We start from the raw sequence: 14,957 nt of genomic DNA, 5'->3' as shown, positions 1-14,957 counted from the left end.
ATAACAATTTACAGTTATTTTGCTACATTTTGTACCAACTTTCATCCCACAGCTTTATGAAATAGGAACCACCAACATCCGTAATGTACATCAATGATTATAACAACAGTTATTTTGCGACATTTTGTACCAACTTTCATCCCACAGCTTTATGAAATAGGAACCACCAAAATCTGTAATGTACATCAAGGATTAAACTATTTTCAGTTATTTTGCTATATTTTGTACCAACTTTCATCCCACAGTTTTATGAAATAGGAAACACCAAAATATGCAATGTACATCAATGATTATAAGTGATTAGAGATTTCAATTTGTTTAATTTTATTTAATGAGCATTGTCTCCCTATATAAACTATACAATTAAGAACACAGTCATACTCAATACACACAACCAAATCAGGTACAGTTTGATGACAGTGTAATTTAAAGATGGTTACTTTGACATTTCACTGTTTTTTCTGTATACATACTGACAATCATCCCACATTTTTATGAAATTTGACCCTCCATATCTAGGATGCAATAAATGTAGCTTTAACGAGGGTTATATTTGGGCATTAAGACTTGAGTGCTCCAAAAGAAGTTTTTTTTGTCTGCATTTCGTATCAACAGTCATCCCACAGTTTTATGACCTCGGTAGTTTAGAACGTACTAAATCTGCAATATACCCAGTACATGTACATAAATGATTATAAAGGATTGGGATTTAAAAGTTTTTAAAGTTTAAATCGTGGTTATGTGAATTACAAGCATATGGTCCTTGTCAAAATGATGATAAACACTGATTACAAATGAACAAATTGAAGATGGTTGGAAAGATAGTGATATCAGTTACAGATTCAAGTAAAATTTTGCAGTTCTTTGGTTGCATTTTGTACCAATTTTCATCCCACAGTTTTATGTAATAGGAAGCGCCAAATCTTTATCGCAAGAGTTCCACTGGAAAATGTGTTTCCTTGGTTTTGTTTCCTTGTTTTGTACCTGCCAATACTAAAATCATGATGGTATTTTTTTCATGAACCTTTGCTCTTTGAGAGCCCATTTCTGTGAATTAAAAAAAAAAATCATTTTGTAGTGCTCAATCGTAGAGTAAATTACAATGTTGTGAAGTGAGTAATGTTTTGTAATATTGTCTGTCATGTACTTAAAATGTGTCATTTTTTATAGTGTATAGTTTGTAAGAGGATTACAAAAAGATCTTCCTTTTTTCTATCTATTAGTGGTCAAATGATGTACTTACATATTGAGTATTGTATTTCCTTTTATGGAATAATACAGAAGCAAAAATCATAATAGATTATTTGCTTGAGCAGTAATACAATCATTATTATAAAGTGGTTAGTTTTAAGAAATAATTTTCTATAAAGGTTCAAGATGTTAAAGGTATGAACATGAGTAGCTGATTGGATGATAGATAGACCTCTATGGATTACATGTCATCAGTAGGATGTCAATGCTCTACTAATCTCTGATTGGATGATAGATAGACCTCTATGGATTACATGTCACCAGTAGGATGTCAATGCTCTACTGATCTCTGATTGGATGAATGTGAAAAACCAAAAAAAAACGGCCTAAAAACCCACCATCCGGCAGGCGGAGGGCAATGACTTGTCCAAATAAAAATAAACAAAAAGAAAACAGGTTAGATAGATCCCTATGGATTACATGCCATCAATATGATGTCAATATTCCACTGATCTCTACTTTCTTAATGAGGTATATCCATACCATAATAAATGATTTGATCTCCATTTACTGCAGGGCAAATAAGATATCAGATTCCATTTTTTATTTTTGAGAATTTTAAAACGGATAGTAACTCAGATTTAGTTCATGTTCATTGTTAATTTGCTGCTGAACTGTAACATGTATTGTTACTATGGTTTATATCTATGCCTTTAAAGGTGCTGTATGAAGATTAATTTTTAGTCCGTCAATGTTGTCCGTCCGCTCTGGTTCATTTGAACTTGTTATCCCAATCACTTGAGATCCTTTTAGGGTATGAACATCAAACTTAAATGAGCATTCATTCACGTAGGGAGATGACATGATTCATGAAATAAAGAAAGAGCTATATGTTGATCTGGTTTAATAAAGAAATAGGACAGAAGATCTTATGTGTGGAAATTCAGCAATCTAAATTTACTTTTGTAAACCAGTGTTTATTGATTTGTTGTCACAGAACGAAATTTCAGTTTTAATGACTAGTTGGGTTAAAGGTTAAAAGAGGTGACATTCATTCTAACGTACAAATAATATGTTGGTTCTATCACCACAATATCTATAGATCCATTTTGCACAATCCTAACATATGTACATACATGTACCAATTTGACATAGCTAGAATTCAGATGTTAAAAGGTGAAAATTGTCTTTTTGAGAACTTTATATCCTGCGATGTATGTTGACCTGTATAATTCAAAGGTCATGATGTCAGAGGTTACAAACAGAATCACTTTGTTGAGATAACCATATTAATTTTATTTTGATCCTTGTTCGTTTGTTTGATTTAATTTATAAAACGATACATTATTATGCAAAGTTTATATTGCTTCTGTATAAGAAGAATGTACGATAAAGTCACGTCTCTTTTTATAAATTTTTAGATTTTTTTTCTTCTTCTGATTTCTTTTATTATTCAATCTTGAAATGTTTTAAGTACACCTATAAGTACATTGCCATCAAAGGTTACTTATTGTATTTGAATAAATATATCTAAGTGATGGAAATGATTCTGTTTAAAGTGACATTTATTCTTTGTAGCAGTCTGTAAATCATTTATTTTCCGTTTCAAGTCTTATGCACATACCCTACAGGTGTTTAAATAAAGATGTTTTATTGCCCTTTGCGACCGACCCAAACAAACAATTTTAAATCTAGGGTCGGCTTTTTAATAAAGTTTTTATTTTTTTAACCATTTTTTTAGACGAAAAATGTTTAATGAATACAAAGATATTCATTTTGTTTGTTAGAACGGGATATACATGTATAGAATCATCGAATCATTCCCAAACACTTATCTTTTGCCCTAGTTTCGAAATCCTGGTATTGTAAACACGTAGACCCCCGCCTAGTGTACGTGTATACACCATGCAATGCACCAGCTAGAAACCAACGAGATATGGGCGACTTTCCCGTTTTTTTGTTTTTTGGGGCGACAGTCTCTGTTTTGAGGGGGGGGGGGGGGGGGTAAAATAAGAAAGAAGAAAACCGACCGACCGACCCAGGTTCTGGCACCTAAAGGGCAATACAACATTTTTTTTGTTAGGCCTTATGATGTTTGATATATAAACAGTATGCATTATGTTTGCAGGTAGAGACGTTTGCAGGTAGAGACGGCCCTCCCGGTTGACAGGGGGGGGGGGGGGCACTTTTACAAGTACCCAACAAGTGCCCCTTTTTACCAACGAAAAGTGACCCTTTAACTTTGTCCCTTTTTACACTGGAAAAGTGACCTTTTTACTTGGAAAAGTGACCCTCCCCCTTTTCACCTTCTCCTTCGACAATTTTTCCATTCTCATACGTGCCTTTATTAATCTCTAGTAAGTGCCCAGTTTCAGGTACGAGAAGTGCCTCTTTTCACTTTTGATTAGTACCCCCTTCCCCTCTGATAATTGCCCGTGTCAAATCTGAGAGGTGCCCCTTTTACTTTGACAGTGCCCCTTTCCCTTTGTAAGAAGTGCACCTTCCCCTATTAATAACTACCCCTTTTTAACTCAGATAAGCGCATCTTTAATTTTAACATGTGATATGCCCCTTTTCCTTTCTAATAAGTGCCCCTTTTCCTTATTAAAAAATTAAAAGCGCCTTCCCCTTCTCATGAATGCCCCTTTTAACATATGAAAAGTGTCCCTTTTCATTCTTATAAGAGCGCCTTTTCATCTATGGTAAATTATCCTTTTTAGGTACGAGAAGTTACTCCTTTTCAACTTCAGATAAGTGCTACGTTTACCTCCGATAATTGATCTTTTCATCTCTGATGAGTGCCCCATTTCACCTCTAATAACTGCCCCTTTTATTTTGACACGTGCCCTTTTTCCTTTCTAATAAACGCTCTTTTTCCTTCTTATAAGTACCCCCTTCCCCTTTTCATAATTGCCCCTTTTCATCTGTGATAAGTGCCCCGTTGGCATGTGGCTATTTTTCTTTTTAATAATAGCTACTTTCCCCTTCTCATAAAAGCGCTATACACCTCCGATAAATGCTTTTATTAAAATTGTCTTTCTTTCAAAAAATGCAAATTTTCCTTTATTATAAGTGCCCCTTTTCATATCTGGTCAGTGCCCCTTTTCAGGTGCGATAGGTGCCCCTTTTAACAATGATGCGTGCTCCTTTTCCTTTATAATAAGGGAGCTATCCCCTTTTCACCTCTTATAGATGCCCCTATCAAAATCTGATGGGTGCCCCATTCCCGTCAACAAATGCCCGTTTCCCATTCTCCTAAGTGCCTTTTTCATCCCTGGTGAGCGTCTCTTTCCAGGTGTAAGAAGTGCCTTATTTTCACCTCTGATAATTACCCTTTGTACTGTACTTTGACACGTGCTCCTAATTTTCTCTTCTAATAAGTGTTTAAATTTATCCCTTTCGATAAGTGTCCCCTTTTCCTCTCATCATTAAACGTGCCCCATATTTATAGCGACTAAGAGCAATTTCCCCCAAAGCTCGCTCGCATTTATAAACGATATAATTATGTTACTTATCACAGGTCATTTCAATATTCCGTTATGAGAATGTGCTTATAATCCCATCTGGAGTTTTTTCCCTTCCTCTTTATAAGATGTAATTTTTTTTCACTGCGACCTCACAAATCTTAAAAATGTTGTCGTCATATAGTTTTCTCGCTGGTATAGCGCTCTATCGTACGGGATTCAGTTGGTATAGGGATTGTTGTCCTATGGGCAGAGCTTCAAGTTTTGCTGTTCTTAGCCCGACTTGTAGTGGTCTTGTGGGTATTGTTGTTCTATACTGCAAAGATGGTTTTGTTTGAGTTAGTTTGTAGGTGTCATGCATGTGTTTCTCTAGTGTACTAGTACCATATGTAAGAATCTATGTTCCCTGTACACCTCTGTGCACTACTGTACATGTACATGTACCTCACTGTGTAGCTTTTGTGTATTGTTTGCTTCAACGAACTTGAATGCTTAGACTCAGATCAAACACAATGCAGCCTTTTCATCTGGGACTGTTCATCATTCTGTGCTGCTATGCCAGTGCTATTGACTTCGCTGACTGCAGTGGACAGACCATTGTCCATCCTTTGGGTTGTCAACCTTTCACCAGGAAACATTTCCTTAAAACAAGGATCCCATACAGTGTTAACAGCAATGCCTCCTTCCAGTTGGAACTACTTCATGCCGGTGATGTCCACCCCAATCCCGGCCCAGACAAGCAACATGATGACACCCTACTCGCTACAAAACGTCTTGTCAATCAACCTGCTGCTGTCATCAAGTACACCCCAGCTGAACTCTGTCAGTGGAAAGATTTCACTGCACCTCTTCCACTACATGTTTGTGAAACTATTGGATTATATGGAATTCAAAAGACGACGCGTAAGAAAACCAGACGGGGTAATCGAGGCGGAAGGAAAAAGAATAGTCTTCGACATGTAAGTCAAGCAACGATTAGAACTTCATCACTTTCAGATCGTCTTAAACTTTGTTCAATTAATGTACGCTCTGTTCGTAATAAAACAACTATTATTCACGATTTTGTCTATGAAAGCAATGCTGATTTAGTCACACTAACAGAAACCTGGTTAACTGAGAGTGACACCGCAGTTCTACGAGAATTTGTTCCCTCTGGGTATCGCTTCCTTCACCATCCTAGGACTGGTCGCCGCGGTGGAACTGGTCTTCTCTCCAAAGATTCCATCGATGCTCGTCAAGTTGTCGCTGGTCAAAAGGAATCATTTGAGTATGCTGAATATCATATTTCTTGTAAATCGTTTCGTCTTCATTTGATCAATATATACAGACCACCATATTCAGAATCTCATCCCGTGTCTGTTTCACTGTTTCTTTCTCAGTTCAATGAATATATTCAAGATCACCTTTTGTCCAATGTTCCATTACTAATTGCTGGTGATTTCAACATTCGAGTTGATGTAAGCTCATCTGAATCAAAGTCATTTAGAGACCTCCTCGAATCACTCTGTTGTACTCAATTTGTAAATTTTAGTACTCATTCACATGGTCATACCCTTGACCTACTTATTTGTCGCGAGTCTGATGATATAATTGTTGGCCAACCATGGCCATGTGATTACCTCTTATCTGATCATATTCCTGTTATGTGCCATCTCAATACATGTAAACCATTATTGGCTGACAAACTTGTGCCGTATCGCAAATACTCCCGTATTAATGCTAGGATGTTTAGTATAGATCTTGCAGAAAGTATACTCTGTCAAAATGTACATGTACCCAGTGATATCTCTGATCTGGCCTCCTTGTATGATATCACACTCAGAAAGGTCTTAGATAAACATGCTCCTTTAGTATCAAAACGAGTAGTTGCCCGTCCTCATGTGCCATGGTACACGGACGAGGTTAGAGCAGCAAAGAAGCAAAGAAGAAAAGCACAGAAACGATGGTCTAGAACACGATCTGATCACGATCTGAATGAGTACAAGAAAGCTCGCAATGCAGCATTGTATGTTTTGAATGCTGCTCACAGAACTTATCATAAAGATTTAGTAACACATAAAACAAACAACCAGTGATGCCATGTAACATTGATAAGAAGATTTTTGTGAATGACTTAGGAAAATTCTTTCATGACAAGGTTCTAAACATTCACAGTGACATTCAAACTACACTGTAAAAATTTGCTGTAACTCATGCAGTAAAATACTGTGATTTACAACAGTAATATGTTGTAATAACGATTTTACGATAATTAACTGTATAAGTACGTTGCTGTACAGTATATTGCTGTAAACATCAGTGTCGTAGAGCATGGGAACAAATATCTACAGTAATTAGCTAGTGTAAAGGAGCGTGCAAAAAGCATTGTGGGATACAGCGCACATGCGCATTAGGCGGATCGGCTGCATATGCGCGTATGCGTTGCACGTGATTGGCTCCCGCGCTAGCCCGCCACGCCGCGCCGCCATTTTTAATTTTCTGCAAAGATTTGAGCTGAGATATATAGCTGAGCTGGCCGGCCTGATCCTGAGCAACGAATCTGAATCTGTTCTGTTCCTGGTCCTGATCCTCGAGCTGGGATATTGATGACCAATAAGTCAATTCCAAGGGGATCCGAGGTAAGTTACAGATTGCCAATTATCAGAGTCATGATTTGATTTGTATCCCGCTGAAGTGAAGAATTGTCAGACTGTGGAAAGTATAGGGATTGTGTTTGTAATTGTTCCGTCTACGGTATATGTGTACTGTACGTGCTGTGCTGTGGTGTGTGGGACAGAGTCGGTAGTGTTAGTGCAGCACATGACACTGTACTGCAGTACCAGCGTACAGTGTCACTGTCAATGCGATGCCATTGCACATAGATATGCATGCTCACGTTAAATGTCTAACGTCAAGACCATCAAGACTTATAACTTATAGGACACCGCACACACTACGATCGACTACAGCATCAGTCCATCATGAGCACACTGCGTGATCAGTTGAATACGCACAAGTCTAAGCTCATGTAGTGTAGTCTACAGCACGTTACTGAAGAAATTACAGCAAAGTACTGGCAATCCTGCTGCATAGTGTAATTTTACTTAAAAGTTAAAATATGAAATAAAATTACAGTAAGTTACTGTAAAATTACTTAGTATTTTACTGTTACTTAGTAATTTACAGTAAGTTACTTTAAAATTACTGTAATTTACTGTAAAATTACTGTAATTTACTTTTTTGAAGGTCGCAGCGTTGTCATAGCAACCAAATAGGCCATTCCGTAACTGGCAGTGAGTTACTGTAAAATTACTGAGTAATTACTGTAAAATTACTGTAATTTACAGTAACTTACTGCTAGTTTACAGTAAATTACAGTAATTTTATTTCATATTAATTTTGAGTACTTGTCTACCGTAATTCACTGTAATTTTAATTTACAGTAACTGTAGGTTATATCTACAGTAAGTTACCATCAATTTTTACTCAAAGTATCTGCCTGTAAACTTTCCTACAGTAAATCACTGCATTTCTTAGAGTAAATTGCTGTTACCGTAGGTTCTTCAAATACTAACAGTAAATTACAGTAATTTTTGTCTTTAAGGATTGTAAATTTGTTTTACAGAAATCTATTGTAGTTTCATTTACCGCAAATGAATGTTAATTTCACTTATGTAGTAACATTCATAGCCGTGAAATCAAATGTTTTTTTGCTGAAGGTTTCGCATACAGTCATCATCAGGAGGCTCGTGACAACTGGTTATATTTGATGAATTTATGTTTTTCTTTCGATTTTCTTTTGTATTTTTTGTCCTTTATCTTTTTTTTTATTATTCATTTATCATTTAAATAACTTTTAATCTGTCAATGCTGTACATAAAAAGTTATGTGTACGTATGCATATTAAAGGTATTGTTTTCCGCTCTTCTTTCTTGCAGTATGCCATGGATTACTGCTGAAGTCACACAGTGTGCATGCTGAAACACTAATCAGACGGATGCTCTACATGGACATCATATACCCATGTACGTTTGTAAGCTATGTAATCATTCTTCTGGATCATTGAAGCGGTTTTCTGAACACTTTTCAGTCCATAGAAATGTGGTGAATTTCGATTTCCGTGTGGTGTTCCTGGCTGCAATCGAACATTCAGAAATTATTCATCCTTCAAAACCCATGTGCATAGGGATCATCAACCATTTTCAAGAAAAAAAGATGCCCAGTTTTTCTGCGTTTCTACCTGGAATTGTCCACTCTGTGCTGTAAAATGTGAGGAAATCCATGACATACTTTCTCATCTTAGAGTTCATATCAAACACGGAGTTGAAATACGCTGTCCTTTTGCCAATTGCAAAAAACGTTTTTCAGTGAGGTCGTCTTTTGCGTCACATATATCAAGAGTTCACAATAAGTTAGACCAGATTCAGTTAGACTCAACTTCAAGTGAAACTGGTACTGTGTTAACTGAATCCGCCCAAGAAAATAATCAGGAGTTTCCTGGAAGACTGCACTCAAGTGACGAGGAAAGTGTGACAGATGATGAAGTAGATGTATCCGCTGACTCATTCAAACACAGCTTATCCTTGTTTTATCTGAAGTTGGAGGCAAAATTACTCCTGCCCAACTCTACAATTCAGGAAATAATTGACACAGTTCAGGATATTCATGCATTAAGCCAACAAAATTTGATACCAAAATTAAAAAAGAAACTTGAAGGAATAGGAATTACCGATGATGAGGTTACCAACGTTTTAACTTTATTTAAATCTGAGGATTTGTTCAGTGCTTCAAATTGTAAAGAATTTCGATCAGAGTCTACAAGAAAATCACATTTTAAAGCAGTTTTTGATTATGTTTCCCCAACTGAGATATATTTAGGAGAAGATCAGTTTGGCAAACAGCGATTTTGCCAATACATTAAAATTCAAGACACACTAAGAGCATTATTCAAGCAGAACTCATTTATCAAAGATTACAAAGAGACTCATAAAGCTCAACCTGCTTTACAAAGGACCATTCTACGTGATGTTTATGATGGCAGAGCATTCCCAAAAGATGAGCCTTTGCATAAAAACTCAGCAGTAACACTCATATTGTACCAAGATTCTTTCGAAGTAGTAAATCCACTAGGCAGTGGGGAAAAAAAACATAAAATTCTAGCTGTGTATGCTACCCTCGCTGATATACAGCCCTACAATAGATCAAACATTGATCATATGCAATTGGTGTTGCTCTGCAACGAACAGGATTATAAGGAATTTGGAGCCAGCGCTGTTTTTAGTCGTCTCATCAGTGACCTTCAGTCATTAGAAGATAGTGGTATTATTCTGGATGACGAAACATGTGTTAAAGGTACACTACTCGCAATCGCAGGAGACAATTTGGGGTCTCATAACATTGGAGGTTTTACCGAGAACTTTAGCACGAGCCATTTTTTTTGTCGCTATTGCATTATTCGGAGGGACTCTTTTCGAGAGAACCCACTTGCAACAGGTAGTATCAGAACAGAGGAGAACTATAAACAAGCACTACATCCTACCAATACTGACGAAAATGTGATTGACGGTGTCAAGTTTGATTCCATTTTCAATAAAGTGACAAACTTTCATGTCTGCAAGCCAGGTTTACCACCTTGCCTGGGTCACGATCTTTTCGAAGGAATTGTTTCTGTAGCATTGCTTGATTGTTTACTTACTGTTTTCCAAAATATGTTTTACATTACTTGCAATTTAGCATTATTTTACCTTAGTGAATTTTCATATATTTTAGTCCGTACATGCAATACACCTTTATTTTAATAAATTTAATAAGTCATGAAATAAATGAATTTGCCAAATATTAGGCCTATATTTAAGTAACCTATATTTTATTTCGACATATTTCAAGTTATATAATAATATATTTTTTTAAAGTAACTTATATTTTATTACGATATATGTTACGTTATATGGTAATATGTTTTTTTATCATATTTAATACGTAGCAATATTGTAGCTAAACGAATTTCATAATTTTATGTTTTCATTTTACATACTGTACACAAATTGATCATATTTTCTATTTTCTTTGTTCATTGTGCACATTGGTAATTCTATTTCATTAATTTCTGTATATCATGTATATTTTCTTATTGTCAAGTATGTTTTACGGTTTTTGTTATTTTGCACAGCCCCTTTGTAAACCAGCCGAGTAGCTGAATAGGGCTTTTACCGTCAATAAATCAATCAATCAATCAATTGAATGACAGCTCATGAAGTTGAAACAAGTTTCTGTGCAGAATTGGCATGTAAATGAGACAAAAATACAGAAGAATATGAAACACGTATTAAAGATTACAAGTTTAATATAACAGAGCAACTCAAATTAAATGGGGTATTAGTTCAAAAGATAAATTAAACAAAAATAAAGTGCATGAGTAATGTCTTTTGGAGAGATTCTACCAGGTATAGAGAGTTTTCCTTGATTCTGCCAGGTATATGGAGACTTTTCATTGATTGTATTCTGATAGTAGTTGTCGTTTAATAGTGGCTTTAAAGGAAGATAAAAGTGTATAAAATATGTCTTGTTTACAATTGAAGATAATTCTTTACAATAGTTTTTTACAATTCAGAATTTTAAAGTGAACATATTGTTGTCTGTTCGACAAATAATTTTTGACCCAAGAAAGTGCAGTGCCCCTAAGCCATACGTTGTGATTTAGCATATCAATGCCTTAAAGCCGCTATGTCTGCACAATTGCATGTGTTATTCTGTCGTATAATTAAATTAATGCTAGGTCGGGTGAATGATTTTTTTTAAAGCCATATTGGTTGGGATTAAGCAAGTTATGTGTATTTCAGAATTGGTATAATCTAAACAATTTTTTCAAGAATTTTTGAGATACTGGAAGGATGACTATGGGTCTGTAGATTCTTGAGTACTTGAACTTTTGCAGTTTTTAGTGGTTTTACTTGTTTTAATGTTTTACTTGATAGTTTCTTTGCAAGCATTTTCATAATGTTACACTATTTGAGAAACTTGTTTTATGGAGCGTTGATTACCCAATAAAGACTTTAATAATGATTTTTGTGTTCAGAAAGCTTGTTTTTTCCTCAAATTAACAGGATGATGCTGCTAATGTCAAGTTAGAATACTGTACTTATTACATTAACTTAATGTAAATGAGAGAAATAGATTTAAAAAATAACAGGATGATACTGCTAATGTCACAGTAGAATACTGTACTTAATACATTAACTTAATGTAAATGAGAGAAATAGATAACAAAATAACAGGATGATACTGCTAATGTCACAGTAGAATACTGTACTTATTACATTAACTTAATGTAAATGAGAGAAATAGATACAAAATTAACAGGATGATACTGCTAAAGTCACAGTAGAAAAGCTGTACTTATAACATTAACTTAATGTAAATGAGAGAAATAGATACAAAATTAACAGGATGATACTGCTAAAGTCACAGTAGAAAAGCTGTACTTATTACATTAACTTAATGTAAATGAGAGAAATAACATTAATTTACTGTAGAGAAAAACTTACAGTACATAACTGTAAATACATTTAAATTACTGTGAATAAAATTACATTAATTAACTGTAAGAAGAACTTACAATAAATACTGTAACCTTATACATGAAAATTTCTTTACAGTAAGCTTACAGTATTTTAATGTCTTACAGCAAGTTACTGTTGAAAAACTTACAGGAAGTTACTGTAATGTCAAAGTTACAGTAATTTACTGTGCAACAAAGTTGCCAGTAATTTACTGTAATTTCTACAGTGAAATTTTTAACAGTGTAGCATAGGTTCGATGGATAGAATTGATACTGATTCATCAAGTCTTATTCCAGTACCTGATGGTATCAAGCTTGATAAGTTTAAACTTTTATCTAAACAGGAAGTAGGGAAACTTGTGATGAAGCTCAGCAAGAAGTCTTGTTCTGCTGATCCGATTCCAACAAAGATTCTCTTGCAATATTTTGATGTTATACTACCTGTGTTCACATCCATGATCAATGTCTCCTTGTCTACGGGCCACTTTCCTAAAGAATGGAAAGTCTCACTTGTTTCACCATTGTTGAAAAAACCAGGGCTTGATGTTGAATTTGGTAATCTTAGACCCATAAGTAACATACAATACATTTCTAAATTGGTAGAAGGTGCAGCCACACAACAGATTTTACAGTTTCTTAACAGTAATTCACTCCTTCCATCCAATCAGTCTGCATATAGACAGTTTCATAGTACAGAAACGGCACTACTCAGGATCAAGAGTGATATTCTGATTGCAATGGACAGACAGAAAATCACTCTCCTGTTATTACTTGACTTGAGTAGTGCCTTTGACACTATTGAGCATTCCAGATTACTAGATATTTTGAAGATATGCTGCGGTATCGACGGTGTTGCTCTCGGCTGGATCGAGTCATACTTGTCTGATCGACATCAAAAAGTTAAAATTGATGGCATTGTCTCTGACTCTTTCCAGGTGCCCTTTGGTGTGCCACAGGGCTCTCGGCTCGGCCCTTTGCTTTTTATGTTATACACGAGTAATCTAATCAAGAGCACTCAGGATAATTTTCCTGAAGTCTCCTGTCACTGTTATGCAGACGACACACAATTATTTTTATCCTTTAGACCATTCACTAGTACTCAAGATGCAAGTGTTTCAATGTTTGAAAAATGTGTTAATTTTATTCATAGATGCATCATGGATGCTTAACAATAATCTTAAGCTAAACGATAGTAAGAGTGAATTTTTGGTTATAGGAACTCCACATCAGATCTCAAAAATAAGCATTGACGGTGTAAGAGTTGGATCCTCCAATGTGATACCCTCTGTTACAGCAAGGAATTTAGGAGTATACTTTGATACTAATTTAACCATGGAAACACATGTTAAAAATATATGCAAATCAACATACTATCTTCTGTACAATCTCAGACGTATCCGCAAATATTTTGATCAAGAAAGTATGAAATTGGTTGTACACGCTCTTATCACAAGTAAGCTTGATTATTGTAACGGGTTGCTGTTTGGAATGCCTGATTCTCTGATAGCTAAGTTACAAAGAGTACAAAATGCATGTGCAAGACTTGTCTATCGTCGGTCGAAATTCACTTCAACCGCACCTCTTCTGAGAGAACTCCACTGGTTGCCAGTCCGTCAAAGAATCTCATTCAAAATATTGTTAATCGTCTATAAATCATTGAGCGGTCAAGCCCCTAATTACATCAAAGAATTACTTCAACTCAAAGTCCAATCACACAGTCGTAGCCTGCGCAGTTCCACAGATAAATTACTGTTTCAGATTCCCCATGGCAAAACTAAAGTAACTCTTGGGGACCGTGCTTTTGCTATTGCCGCCCCCAAATTATGGAATAGCTTGCCAATAGAAATAAGAAGCACTCCATCTCTCAATGTTTTTAAATCCAATTTAAAAACTTATTTGTTCAACTGAGTGATCTTATTTTGTAGAATTTAGTAAAAAGGAGCTCTTAACCAGCGCAGCTGAATATATTTTGTATAAAAGCTGCGCTATATAAATCTATTATTATTATTATTAGTAGTAGTAGTATTTAGGGAAGGATGTATATTTCACCAGCTTGTTAAAATTGTACTTTTATTATACATTGTAGTACACACGGAAAGGGAGAGGGCAGTCCTACTAGCAGGCCTTACGCCTATAACCTTACACTGACTTTGTATTCAGTATGATAGTTATGGCTAAAAAAAAATCAAAAAAACAGGAAGACAAAAAAACGAAGCTCTATTTGCTTGTTGACGATCATGAAGAAAAAGAACACTAGCACATTTTGATAGCAGTACATAGCCCAATCCCCCAATCTAATAAAGAGCTGGAGTCATATCTACCTCATTCCATCATCTTCGATGCCGCCATGAGAAAATATGTCAGGCATGTGCTTAACTGGATCTTCCGTGCAGATACGTAGACAAAAGATTCCTGCCGAGCTGCAAATTAACGGGCCACATTTCAAAGGGAAATATGCTTTTGTAAGGATAATTACTTTTCGCTACCTCTCGTCTGATAATACGAGCAGTATACACAGTGCTTACTTACACAGCTCACAGGAGGAAAGCGAAAGAAAATGAAGCAAAATTTCCTGAAATATTAATCAAAATTACTCGACTGGGCATTTGTGGGCACTAATATCATAATAAAGAACTACATGAACAAAATCACTTTTTATTTTCGTGAGCCTGAAGTAATCGGAAAAGACAAGTGTCAAATTGCAGATTTTAGGATTTAATTTTAAACTATTTTTCACAAATCAAAACTGCTACTATACAATATAA

General features: G+C 35.5%; 1 long non-coding RNA gene across 1 annotated transcript; it reads left to right on the top strand.

The window, feature by feature from the left end:
- Positions 1-6,997: 6,997 nt before the first annotated feature.
- Positions 6,998-9,569, top strand: LOC115925937. The gene is made up of 2 exons (XR_004064872.1): positions 6,998-7,273; positions 8,573-9,569. It is a non-coding gene; the product is annotated as an uncharacterized LOC115925937 (long non-coding RNA).
- Positions 9,570-14,957: the final 5,388 nt, after the last annotated feature.

Source organism: Strongylocentrotus purpuratus, unplaced genomic scaffold, assembly GCF_000002235.5.
Source record: "Strongylocentrotus purpuratus isolate Spur 01 unplaced genomic scaffold, Spur_5.0 spur5_scaffold_19, whole genome shotgun sequence".
NCBI lineage: Eukaryota > Metazoa > Echinodermata > Echinoidea > Camarodonta > Strongylocentrotidae > Strongylocentrotus > Strongylocentrotus purpuratus.
Note: the sequence above shows the minus strand (reverse complement) of the source record. Positions and strands in the feature narration are given on the sequence as shown.